Source organism: Triticum aestivum, chromosome 1D, assembly GCF_018294505.1.
Source record: "Triticum aestivum cultivar Chinese Spring chromosome 1D, IWGSC CS RefSeq v2.1, whole genome shotgun sequence".
NCBI classification, from domain to species: domain Eukaryota; kingdom Viridiplantae; phylum Streptophyta; class Magnoliopsida; order Poales; family Poaceae; genus Triticum; species Triticum aestivum.
This window is the reverse complement of record NC_057796.1, coordinates 159431091-159439075: the sequence shown is the minus strand read 5'-3', so window position 1 is coordinate 159439075 and position 7985 is coordinate 159431091. Positions and strand designations below refer to the sequence as shown.

General features: G+C 41.1%; 2 long non-coding RNA genes across 4 annotated transcripts; one reads left to right on the top strand and one right to left on the bottom strand.

Annotated features, from left to right (window-relative positions):
* Nucleotides 1-2688: 2688 nt before the first annotated feature.
* Nucleotides 2689-7490, bottom strand: LOC123180837 (uncharacterized). 3 transcript variants are annotated; one of them, XR_006491301.1, is made up of 4 exons: nt 7400-7490; nt 7058-7310; nt 6494-6608; nt 2689-3609 (listed from the first exon to the last, which is right to left on the bottom strand). It is a non-coding gene; the product is annotated as an uncharacterized lncRNA (long non-coding RNA). The 3 variants fall into 3 exon arrangements; XR_006491302.1 differs by lacking the exon at nt 7400-7490 and having other exon boundaries at nt 2811-2872; nt 2946-3609; nt 7058-7393; XR_006491300.1 differs by lacking the exon at nt 7400-7490 and having other exon boundaries at nt 7058-7393.
* Nucleotides 5203-6127, top strand: LOC123180838 (uncharacterized). Its single transcript, XR_006491303.1, has 3 exons — nt 5203-5276; nt 5355-5555; nt 5997-6127. It is a non-coding gene; the product is annotated as an uncharacterized lncRNA (long non-coding RNA).
* Nucleotides 7491-7985: the final 495 nt, after the last annotated feature.

Here is a 7985-nt window from a genome sequence, read left to right as displayed (position 1 = left end):
ATTTCGAGGGTATGGTCATCTTGCCTGAAATCCCGCTGGAAAGAAGAACGAGTCCATGAAGAAAACAAACGGACGTAGTCGAACGAATCCTCACAACTCCGGAACAAAACCGAAGCTAACGAGGGAAGCAACCCGGAAAGAAACAAACAACATAGTAAACACACAATCATAAACATGGCATGATGCACAGTCAAGTATGATGCATGTCCGGTTTAAATGAGGCATGGCATGGAAAAATGCAACAAACAATACTACAAATTAAGTGGAGCTCAATATGCAACGAGTTGCATATTAACGAAACACCACATTCAATTATTTAGTTCTCTCACGTTTATGTACCCAAAAATATTAAATGTTGATTAACATGGCAAGAGGTGAAGCATAAGTAAGACTATCTATCTAGGCAAGTTTAAATGAGGCCGGAACAACAAACAACAAGGCCGGAACAACAAACAACATTTCCGGAAAATCCCCATATGTCATTTAGCAGTTTAAAGCAAACAACAATTTTAACCATTTAAATGTTGTTATCATGATGCGGATGACAATGCAAGTTTTAAGCAACTTTATGAAAATGTTGACATGAGCATGTTATGAAGCATTTGTCGCCGTGGTGGAAGAAAAAGGGTGCCACGGCGGTGAAACGGAAATGGTGCCACGGCAACATATCGGTTCCGATAGCTCACGGAGATACCGGTGCAAAAGAAGTGGGCGTGAGCGTGTCATGCAAGGATGGTGGGGTGCTCCCAGATTCCGGGTTCCCACGGTACGGCGGCATGGCAATCGAGGAACGTGCAAAGACCTCTCTCGGAAACGGTGCAAACACGAGCATCTCTTACAACACACACGCATTCGTTCACGGGCGTCGTCTCGGGGTTATACCTTTGAAGCGTGCGTTTCGGAACGGATCAAGTTCGGTACGATGTAGAGGAAGTAGTCGTTCACGGGTCGTCGTGGGAAGTAGTTGTACACGTTTCGTAGATGAACTTGGCGTAACCGTGCGGTAGTCGAACTTGGCGACGGTAGTGGTACACGTTGTCTTGTCGAATCCGAGCGACGGTAGTCGTACACGACATGTTGTGGAAGTAGTGGTACACGTATCATAGAGGAACTTGACAAAATCCAGTCCCCGGGGTCGTCGCGGTACTTGTAGCTCGTGTAACTCCACCGTTCGTTGCGTAATCGTACATGGGTCTCGGGTCTTGGTCCTTCTTCTTCTGCTTGCTTCCGCCGGACTTGGCATGCTTGGACGATGGCAGTGGAGCCTGCAGCTCTAGGTCGAGGGAGGGGTTGCGACGTTGATTAGTGAACAAATACTGTGGATAACTTGCGGGCGTCCCCGGTGTAGGAAGAAGTCAGCAATGCCCTGCAGGAAGCCATGCCTTGCCTGCGGCGGCGAGGTCGAAAGAAGGCACGATCTGTCGCCGTCTTCCACAGGCACGGGAACAACGCCACGTACGAGCCCGCGTCTCCCTCCGAGCCGCTCGACAGAGGAGGCGAGGAGGGGACTCCGAGAGCAGCAGAACAAGAGGCCCCAGGCAGCTGCTGCGGGAGGCGAAGGCGGAGGCTCCGCGTCGACGGCCGGCAAGAGGGAGCCCTCCCCTGCGCCGCGCCCAGAGAAGCCGGAGGCCTAGGGCTCGGGGCCGGCACAAGGCCACGGCGAGGAGGCGGACGAGGAGGTCCTGGCACGGTGGCGAGCTTGAGGCTGGCGACGGAGAGGTGCAGGTGCGAGCAGGAGATTGGGCGCGCGACGGAGAAGGACGGCGGGGACATGCGAGCTTGGCGAGGCCGAGGCTGTGAGGCGGGGCGCGGCGGCCATGGAGGTGGGGCGCAGCACGGCTGCAAGACGGCGGCGGCTGCAGGGCGCCGGCGGTGGGTGTGGGTGGCGACGCCATGGGAGCGAGGAGGAGGTCGGGTACTGGCGCGCGGAGGGAGATGGGGATCGAGTGCGAGGAGAGGGAGAGGGGGTCGGGCACTGGCGGCGGTGCGGGAGGAGATGGGGATGGAGAGAGGCTAGGGTTAGAGCTGGGCCTAGGTGGGCCGCGGGGATGGGCCGGCCTGGAGTTGGGAGGCCCAGCTGAGCTCTCTTCTCCCTCTCTCACTCTCATACTCTCTTTAGCAGAAAAGAAATAGAGAGAAGAAAAGAAAGAGAGGGGTTAGGGAAAGATTTTTCGCATGGGGGTAATTTTCCCGGGCTCATAAAAATGTGCTTGTTTCGAGAAAATAGAAAAGGCCAAGATTGAAAGATTTAAATTCAAATTCATTTGATTTTAATTCAAATGATTTGAATAGGAAGTGAGGGTTGGGAAGGTCCAAAAATGTTCGGATTTTTTATGGAGCTCCGGAAAATGAAGAAAGAATTTAGGGCAGAGTTTGGAGACCAAACTTGAAGCAGAAAAGGCACGGAATTATTATGCAAGTGTGTTATGATTAATTCCAAAGTTAATGGAATATTTTAATATAGTTCCCTAATAATATTGGGAGGATATATGTTATAAAGAGAAATCACCATGTGCATTTCCCTCGATTTAAATGGATCGAAGATCCATGCAATTTTACTTGGTTGAGTTTTTTTAAAAATTAATGACATGACGGCATGATGACATGATGCAATGCAAAATTAAAAGAGCAAGCACAAATGAAACACACAGCGATCACGAAATATGAAAGTCTTCTGAAGCGTCGGTCTCGGGGCGTTACAACTTGCTTAATGAGGGATCCCGGAGAGGGGGGCTTGGACAGGGCGATGGCTTTGAGCTTGTCTGCGGTAGTCTCGGTGGAGTGCTTGCGCTTCTTCGTACCATGAGCCTCGACAGTTTTGGCCAGAGCCATAGACATCACTTCGGCCGGTGCTCCAGCGTCCATCAAGAAACTGTCAAATTTATTTATATATAAAAAGTACTTGACGATGTCATCAGAATAAAGATAATTAGCTTAGTAAATACCACAATAATTAGAAAGATCCAGCCTTTAATTCTGTGAGACAACAAAGTCTAACCATTAGATCTTCGTAAACCAGGTGGGTCCATGCCGTGGTCCATGTCATGAGACAACAAAATCCAACCATTAGATATTTGTAAACCAGGTGGGTCAGAATAAAGATAAGTCCAACCATTCGATCTTCGTAAATGATCTGGGTCCATAGCGTCCAATGACGGCTTCACGTTTGATTTTCACGATCCCAACCACAAACCCAATGGTCGGACCATCCCGTGAGGGATCAGAAACACACATGCATCACGCATCATTAAGAAGAAAAAAACATACAAATTGGGCCATCCACGCATACAGGATGGACCATGCCATCAGCGATGAGGCCATCCCAAAAAAAAGGTCTAATGTGCCTAACGAAATCGAAACTATCATATCTCTCCAAACAGAATATGTGTCCACAGAATCCAATTTTTTTTCCATCGTGCAAACATGAGAAACTTAACCATCCATATAAGACCTTCCCCACGACCTCATAGGTTCGTTGTCCTCGAGATTTTAGGTTACAACTTCTACAATTTACCCTTTCCAAAGTTTCTTCAATTTACCCTTTCCAAAGTTTGCTGATGTTTTCTCTCTATGTAAGGTGATGTAATCCATGCTTCTATTTGGAGCAAACTGGTTGATAAATTTAAATCAAAAATTAAATAGGTACAAAATTAAGACCTTCAAAGTTTGGGAGTATGAAAAATACCGACCATTGAAGAAAAATCTCAAGATAAGTTTTGTCTATGATACAACGATGAAGGAAGTGGATGAAGGAAAATCCAAGTTTTCGGACTACCACTTTGAATTTGCTTATGGTGATACCTTGGATAGTAGGGTGATTATTGATAAATAGTGCTCAGGTACAATTAAAATCCATATCGAAGAACAAGCACCGGTGAACTAGATTTTTAAGTATGATTATGTGCAGATGTCATTCGATTGCTTACTACAATGAAGCCAATATAGCAAGTGCAAAAATAAATAAAGGGACGGGCATGACGCAAACTTCAAACGTCCGTGAGATTGAAGTCCTTTCACCAGAGTAAGTGATTATATTCTATAGATATTTTTGAATTGCATATATGATCTTTATATATCACTTTTTCATGGTTAAATGCATGAAGTGGTGAGATAATCAGAATCACGCTATGGGGGGATATTTGCAAATATGGTGAATGAAAAGCTTTTAAACAAATAAACAATAGTGATTGTCACTTCAAATTTGGACAGAAAATTCAATGGTGAGAACTATAATCTCTATGTGTAAACCTGAATCCAAATTACTGACAATTTATTACCAGGGCTATCACTACGCACGACAAATGCATCTAAAGTCTTCCTGGACCCTGAAATTCTAGAGACAGACCAAATTATTGAGAGGTATGTATATAATAATGCAATTATGTATGTTTTTGAAGTTACAAGTTTATGTGCTCATATTGTAATGTATTATAGGCATTTTGAAAGCGATGTTATTCCAACAATGGTTGGAATTGACGAAAGCACCCAAGGAATGATCGAAGAGCAAATGTTCTACAATAAAAAAAACATTGAGGGAAATTATAGAACTATGATATGTTGATGTTAAAAGAAAGGTTTCCCTCTAACCTTGATCATAAAAATCTTATACCTTCTCTATTTTACATTATTATGTAAACTCATATGTTTAATCTTTAATAGGAATTTGTATGCAGAACAAAAGCAACAATTGATGATATTATAACAGAAACACCATAACTATATTTGCACTTCCTGTCATTAAGTATCTGAAAATCCCAACATAAGGTGAGCATGTTAATGCACTAGATTGTCTTTGGTGCCATTTCTTTTAATAATAGACCAGTAATAACTGACACTATCATATTAGGTACCTAATTAAACTTGAAGGTACGCGAGGACACGACAACAACAACTTTCGTTATGTTTAATGAGGTAGCAAAGAGTCTTTTGGGCAACATATCTGCATCAACCCTATTAGAGCAGGAGGGATTCAACAACATAGTACCAGATATTATTTAAGACCTTTATGGCAGAACACTCATATTCCGACTTAAGTTAAATTCAAGGAATCTATAAGAGTGTATGGAAAATTTTAAAGTGAGCTTCACTTTTGAAGTTGATGACAGACTTGAGATGGAATATTCAAATGAAATAGTTGAAGAGGTATGCACATGCACATTTCAGTATTTTAAATGGTTTATAAAATTATTATGCGAGTACATTCTTTATAGGGTATACTGGAAAGGCAAGACACACAAGGTTCTTCAAATTTTGCTATGCAGAAGTCCGATAACAAGGTATTGCCACTAATTAATGGTTTTGCTGTCACGAGTGTGCAATTTTTGTTTTAAAGTATTAAAAAAATATTTTTATAGGTCAACCACTCCTCCAAGAATGCAAGAAATGATGAGAAGGAGGATATGTGCTGAAAGGAAACCTCTAAATCATCTAACAAAAAGCAACAAAGGAGGACAAAGAGACAGAAGTCTAGCAAAATATATGAAAAAGATGTGACAATGTTTGCTTCCAGAAATAGCAGAAAACCAATTGTTAAAATCGATGCTCCTGATGACGAGGTAACAAATGGAAAAAAAATTATCTTCCTGTATATGCATTGATAATTGTTTACAGCCTATTTATTTATGACATCACAAAACACACAGGAAGAGCCAAAAACTGTTTCGCCGAAGATAAAAGGAGAGACCAAACATAAGAGATGTAAACAGGATTTGAAAAGAAAGGCTTTGCGAAATAAAAAAAAGTTCTTACAGAGAGCAATCTATTCGATAATGAGGTTTCAAATTACTTACGCTCATCTATATATACTAAAAATAATAATCCATGACAGTGTATCGGTCATTTCCCACTGTGGTCTAATTTTGTATGCATTTGATCTTATATATGTACTCCATAATACATTGTTAAATATGGCGATGATATACAAGCTTAATATCTACCATGCATTTATGGAAATTTATGAATGTTTCAATAATAACATTGTTCTTGCATTTATGCAGCGAGACAACAATAGTCACGCCGACAACAACTGTACCAGCACAGATGACCGTAATGAAGAATGGAACGCCAAAACTAGAAGCAGAACAAAGAAGGAAAGGACCGATTGCATAAAGAGGAGGAAAATATCATCTGAAGACATGCAGCCAACCTTGTATGATAGACCTAAGAGGATTAGGAGAGAACCAGCGAGATACATGGGCTAGGCATTATACAGCAGCAAGTGCTTACATACGTCCAATAGCTGCAAGAATTGAAGAATATACTATACACACTCTATACTTAGTAGTAATTGGCATTGATAAACATTTATGTTTATTTTGTGCTCCACGAGAGTACGGATTGAAGTTATCATGTGTACTCAGACATATACTTAAATTATTTTTAGTTACACTCGCTTGTGTCTTCTTTAGCATCTACCTCATTCAACACTAACAACGCCCATAAAGAAATAAACACTGATTATTTTAAGAATTGAAGAAAATCGAAGGAGGCATACCCAACTGGAGATGAAGATACATAGCATGATTGGAACATATAAACATTCCCAAAAAACACCTCCTTAAGATTGACATGTGGCTCTCTTACTCTTCATGTCACAAATATGATATCACCTGTCCAAATCAAATAAAAAAATTGATATCTAAACAAGATAATAAATTAAATTACTATAAAACAGACTAAAGGAAAACATTTTGCGATTACTATAAAACTTCTAGATGGGTGCTGGCTTGGATTCTAGGCAGAGTAGAAGTCGTGTACATCGCCAAAACACACCGTATGGTGACGCACAAGATGCCCTGGTAAAGTATACACTAACTTATACAGTATATACTTACATTTTTAAAATGTACACTAACTTATTAGTATCTACTCTATACCTCATTCAACACGTATAGATCACTTAAAAAACATGCTATTCAAGAATTTAAGGGAAAAATATGAAATAATTACAGCTAACAAGCATTACCTTAATTAAATTATATTGGTTGAATGGCACAAGGACAGGAAAAGGCTAGGAGAAAGGGGAAATATTACAGTCAGGAAAAGGAAAAATAAGGACCTGCAGCTCAATTTGGAACAATGTTGCCGTTGCAGGCCTGCGGGAGATGAAATCCAAGACCAAATCAACGACACGGACGACAGCATCAACGGCAGCGTCCAGATCGATGATCTTGCCTACACTCTGGTGTAGTAGATCCTTGGGCCCTGCTAACCCTCAATCGCCGTCGATGGTCACCCCGTCAAAGCACCAGGTGCGGGGGTGGCTTCAGGTTAGGACGAGCATCCTGAATGCAGTGAATCAAGAGAGCAACCTGATGGGTGGTATCCAACATCAGCAAATTTTAACTGATAAGAAAAATAAGAGGAGAGGAGAAAGGGGATCGGCCAAGAACATTCTCACTTGTGTGAGGAAAGAAGAACGGAGAAGTCCAGAAGACTGCAGAAAGGGTAAAGTGAAGAGTAATACTGGTGGGACCCATGACACCAATTACGTACTGTGGAAACTATGAGACAAAACAATGTAACGTCAAAATATAAGGCAACTTGGTACTGCCGAGCTTTTTTTTAAATACAAAACTTGATAGTACCGTTGAGTGCACGTGTATGGAAGCAAACACCAACAAACCTTTTATGCATATATACGTATACTGTATATATAAATAGTAAAACATTTACTCTACAAAAACAATAAAAAATATGCCAATATTTCATAGCGTTAGTGAAATAATTTATGACTACATGAAAACAAGAAGAATAACTTTACACACACAAAAGACCGACATGATAAAAATGTTAGAAAAAAATATATAATTTGAAGAATTTTTTTTTGCGGGGAATTTGAAGAATTCAACCGAACATAAAACTGAAAAAACCTTTACCCAGGTGAAATCTACATTACCTATATCAAGCTATAACTACAAGCATTAATTTGCTTATTCTCCAAATAGAGTTGTATGTTTATCCCAGACAAACCTAATGATGATTGG